We start from the raw sequence: 6,000 nt of genomic DNA, 5'->3' as shown, positions 1-6,000 counted from the left end.
CAAAATTGAAAGGACTCGATGTTGCACTGTGAAGTGGGTTTCTTCTTCCTTGAATTCCCACTATTTCCTTTTTCAAAATTACATTTAAATAAATAAAAATTACAGTGGCAATTGTCATGGAAAACACATAAAATACACAACTAACTTCAATCTAAAAGTCAACTCTAAAAGTTGTAAAAATAACACTAATTCTGAAACGTGTTCATGTCTGCTTATAACTTATACGTATACACACACACACATATATACATATACATAGTGTTACATATGTGTATATATAATTCTTTGGTAAAAATATAAAAATCATGTTCCAGAAAATGTTTCTGATTTGTATTCAGAGGGTTTGGGATAATGCCAGTTTAATAGACATTTATTTAATTATTTAATTCTTGCTGTGTGTGAAGTTCTCTCTACCAGGCAACATGAGGTGATATAAAAATAAACAAAAGACAATTTTTGTGCTCTGAAGTCCATATTTTAGATAGAAATCCAAACAAGTTTTGTAAATGTACGCACAGGATTATCAGATGGAATTAATGTTGATCAGATTCATACCATGGTTGCTAAGATGGCCCCAGAAAGAGCAGAACCAGTATTTCTAGCTCTCTGCATGCAGAAGTGGGTCAGTGTATTTCTCTTTTCTGTGTTAACAGTTGTTACAAACCCTGCTGCTGTGGGTTTAACTGAGTCCAGCAAATATGCTACAGCATGGGTGCTGTGTTCAACCCTGAAGTTTGAAAGCCTTGTCATAGACAAGGGCTTGTCCTCAAGGAGCTGAGTCCCAAGTATGTACTTCACTACATGCTGGTCTTATAAACCAAGGAATATTTAGGCAATTACCATTAAATCTTTGTATGGGTTTTTTGTGTGTTTTCTGTTTTCCTCACATAATTTTATTCTGATAATTATACCCATATGGTATATAACTTGGAAGATTTTTGTCATCTTTATATAAATTTAGTATATAAAATTGGCCTTAAAAATATTGTAATTTCTCTATAAATTTGAATTCATTCTAGTTTATGTTTAAATGTATGTTTACTTCAGTAAGTTAGAAATATAAAGAATAATTGGTATGGTGTATTCAGAGATATGAAATTATGATCTTAAAAATACTTAAAGTCTAGAACCTGGCACATTATTTACACCTACTCCATATAATTTATGAAATATTTTTCTCATATGTGTGTTGTTACATAATTTAATCCAATTTAAAACAATTTGTAAATAATTTCCAGCAACAAATGTACTAAATCAGTATGTAGAAGCCATTAGATATTTTCATCTACACATATAGCTTTAGACAAATCATGTTTTATTTTAAAAATTTTATTTGTTACACCCTATCATTATATTTTGTAAGCATACTATTGACTATAAAGAACAATGCCAAATTCAAAGAATATTTTGTATTCTTAAAAAAAGAGTTGAAGTTATTACCTTGTGCCATATACTTGATAAATTTGGTAATTTAAATTTTACTATGGCAAATTTTTAAAAATAAATAATATCATTTTCTTCATTTTTAAATAACTCACAAAAGTTCCAATAAACAATTTAATCTGAAACAGAAGGGAAGACAAAAGCTGTTTGGATGCTCTGACCTGGTAGATTGCTGAAAATGACTTTGTGATGAAACGACTCTGGCTTGACAATAACTCCCTTCTTCTTCCTCTTCCTCTTCTTTTTCTCCTTCTTCTTCTTACAAAGGGGTCATTGTAGAGAGTCTATGGAAAATATAATGTCTTTAGTTTTTAACACACAGATAAATTTTTGTCCTTGAAGGAAAACAGCAAAAATAATATGACATATAAAATAAATACACTGTTTTTTTAAAAAAACTAAAAATGCTTTGAGAGACATTTGCCTGCACTTACATCATTATATGTTCGACTTCTTCCTTTTTTGTGTGCCTCTTCGTTTAAAAATCTAATACAAAATGAAACATAAATTTTGTAATATCAGTGAGAATCACTGCTGCCACTCTTTGTAAAACATGTAAATTTCAAGGCTATTTTTCTCTACTTCATTCATAACATTCAACAGATTAGTATTTCTCCACACAGAAAAGCACCATAGTCAACACTACACTTACTAATGGTCAGCTTTTATTTTTAAGCCATACTTCTATAAGTCAGAAATAGTCCATTTTAACTAGAAATCCATCATCATCACATATTGGGTCCCTCACATTTCTACCAAGAACAAAAATACAACCTAGCCAACTCATTTGCATTGTAATCTAATTTTGAAATTACTTTATCAGTGCAATAACACATTCAATAGAGCTTTTGTTTTATTGATGAAAAGGGAATCTACTTGGTTAGGGAGTACATAACATTTTTTAATTAAATTTGTGTTATTATTGTCCTTACACTCAAAGGGCCAGGTGATGGCAATGTTCCATGGAGGAAAGTAATATTGCTATAATAACAGCAACAGTCATGAAAATTTAATAACATTTTCATGGAGTCAGGATGACAAAATAATAAATATCATTATTTAGGCACTTTGTATGGAAGATTTAAAGTAATCAATAAAATATTTACTAAATAAAAGATGCTTCTAGAAACTGGGGATACAGGGATGGGGCAAATATGACTTATTCCTGTCACCTAGTTGAAGAGACACATCTTATACATAAAGAGATAAACAATAACAAGGGAGCCGAATATGAGATGTCTGTGAGTTGGGTTATTGGGCAACTATTCGAAGAAGCCTTTGGAAAGAAGGGGAGTGGGCAGAGATTCTAGGCAGGAAAGGATACAGCTATAGAAATGTATGTAAAGATGACGACAAGAGGACTGGAGAAATGGTGTGGACAATTCAAACAGGAGGCCCATGATAGCTTATCCTGGAAAGGTGACCTGTGTCAGACTGTGGAGTGTTTTGAATGTCCAACCAAGGAGAGAGAAGCATGTTGTCTAGGAATTTGAATATAACTACATGACGATTTCAGTTGGAATTTAAAGGGATTGAAGGAGGCCAATGTGATTTTTCTAGGAAGAATCTGTAGGATTCAGTGACTGAAGGAGAGGATAATGGAATAATGAGGGTCAAGATGACATCAAGGTTTTAAGTATGAGTGACTGGGAAAATAAAGACATAATTTCTCTCTATAAAAATCCTTAATAATATTTCCCCCAGTATACAGCTAGGAGAAGTTTCAACAGAAAACTCACTTAAGATTCACAGTGGAAAAGAATCACTCTAGTCACACAAGTGATTATGTGAAAACAACTACAACTATTAATCTATAAATATTGACAATGACAACCATCAGGGGTATTGTGACAGTGTATATGAATCGTGTTGCTGGGTGCAAATTTATTTAGCCCTCTGTAATTAAGTTTAGAATTTCTACATGTAATGTTAAACATGTGCACTTACACTGCTTTTTATATAATACATATAAGTATTTATAAGAATTCTGTGCATTTCTCAGAGTTTACCTAATCATATAATTTAAACTACTTTTGAGCACTTAATCAAAGATTTGAAAGGTTTAAAAAGAATAAAGACCATTGAACCATAATTAAAAATTCTAAGAAATCTACAAGGAATGCTTATTAAAGGCAAAATAAAATAACTCTAGGACCATGATCAAGAAGAAGAGAGAATATTGGAAAAAAGAAGGACAAATTGAGATTTAAAAAGTGAAATGCCCTAAGATCCATCAAATAGCAGTACCAGATGTGAACAATCAGCAAGCTCAAACAAACATGAAAGGGCAGAGCTCAGGAAATAAGTGCTAAAGCCATGAGCATTGCAAGATAAGGTACTGGGGACAAGAGTTAGACACATTGAATAAAGGCAATCAGATTTAAATAACTATCAATAAGATATTCCAGAATAGCGTGTGTTACCCCAAGTGCAATTAGTTAAGCTTTAGTGGGCCATCCAACCTGAATAAAGATAAAATGGCTTTTCTTGGGATATAACTGAAAAGATTACAATAGAAACTACCGTGAGAAAAATAAAAGTTTCATTTAAAATACAGTCAAAGAATTCTATACTCCTTTTTTTTGTGAAGAACAAGTCTACTATAATTAAAAACACTTCACACCGAATTTTCTCAAGGCCAGATTTTACCCTAGATTTAGGTACAACATATGTAAGGTATTCTCTGCATACTGCTCAAATATAGAAACAAATGCCCTGTCCTGTTCTAAAAATCCCAAGAGTAAATAATAAACCTGTATGACACCATGATATAACTTGGGCACTGGTTGTTAATGTGATTAAAATATATGCAAAATGAGTAAATAGCAGATACACAGGAGATAATGCAAATGACTGGCAGCTCAGACAGACTCCAAAGCAGGTAAGTCAGGCTTTCTTTGAGCTTTGTTTTACTCAGTACTTCTGCTCTTGATCACAAATTGCCTAACAAAGTGTCTGCTGTGAAGAAGGCATCCAGTAAATGTTATTAAGTTACTATATATGTGATTCTGAGATTTGCAGAAGCAGTGAAGATGGCTGTAATCTTAAAAACTGGAAAAAAAAATCAGAAATACTCTTACATTTGATAGAGTACATTTTCCTGAAGGGGCTGACAACTTGTGAAGCCCTTGCAAGGTCAAATGGAAATAACAAAAACTTTGTCACTGTTTCTATTTTATAACATGTACTTATAAAGCTATTACAAGTCAGCTTTAAAATTTTATTCTAATTCACACATCCTCAGGACAGCTAATGCCAACTTTATGCCAACTCTTCTTGAGTTCTTGTTTTAAAGACTGTACGGCTAAAAACTAACTTCTACTTTATTTTTTTTTCTCAAACCTCAGCCTTCTAGAGAGCCAGCTCCTCTAACACAAGGAATTGAAACCCAATCTCAGTCAACTTCTTTTTTGTTTTTGAGCTTTTAAAATATGGACAAAATCATCTTTTTTATACTTCATATTAATGCATATTCATTTAGCCCTTACTAACAGGATCATGTTTTAACTTTAGAGAAGAAAAGAGAATGCCGATGGCGCCTGACAGCCCCAGACAACTGAAAGTATTTCTAGAAGTGTGTGTGTGTGTGTGTGTGTGTGTGTGTGTGTGTGTGTGTGTGATATAGCAAGAGGCAGACATCATCCTGGTTCACAACGCACAATACACATTATAGGCGTATTTATGAAAGTAGAAAATGTGCCATGAGGAATGCCACACATTCCACAGTATGTCAACGTTACACGTTTAAATAGACTTTATTGATAAAATCAACAGAAGGTAATTCTAAATTATACGTTTTTTCTCTCTCTTGGGCTATAATCAAGAGGTCCATGTGAAAAGAAACACAGAGCTAAGGTGGAAGGGCAACAATAGCCACTCTATAACCAGCATGTGGTATCTATTCCTGATCTGCAGTAATTTAAGCACGTACATAAGTCAGTCCTATTTTCCATTTATTTTAAGCAGTATTAATGCATAAAGATTTATGCAAGTATTTTACTGGAAGTTTCCCATATGGAAGTACTACAGAATTAGACCTATAACTATTGCCTTCTTCAAGGTCAACTCTAGCAACCATCACAGGAAAAGGAAAGCCTACATATTATCTGAGGGAAGAAACCAAAGGAGTATTAGCTTCATTGGTTAATGTGGCTACTTGCATTCCTAAAACAGACAATCAAGAAGCTATTAGTTTAAATTAGGTACATTTTTGTTTCCAGAGTGCTATTAACCAGAAAATCCCTATGACCTAAAAATTCTATTATAAATTTTCATTTCCCCCAATTCTAAAAACAACCATAAAATTGTGCATATCTTTCCTTTGCAAATGCTCAAGAAGTAGTAAGATATAAAAATAATATAGGTTAAAAAAGTGTAACATAAATATGTCAAATACTGTGAGAAAATCTGAATCAGAAATACAGTAAAGTTACATTTTCACTCTTTTACCACATGAAATATTTTGATACTTCATATGTTAACCTGGCCAGCTAAAACACAGGAATATGTAGCAGAACACATCAGGATAATCAAATAAAAATGCTTATAGAATTTACC

Source organism: Camelus dromedarius, chromosome 4, assembly GCF_036321535.1.
Source record: "Camelus dromedarius isolate mCamDro1 chromosome 4, mCamDro1.pat, whole genome shotgun sequence".
In the NCBI taxonomy this organism is placed as follows: domain Eukaryota; kingdom Metazoa; phylum Chordata; class Mammalia; order Artiodactyla; family Camelidae; genus Camelus; species Camelus dromedarius.
Note: the sequence above shows the minus strand (reverse complement) of the source record.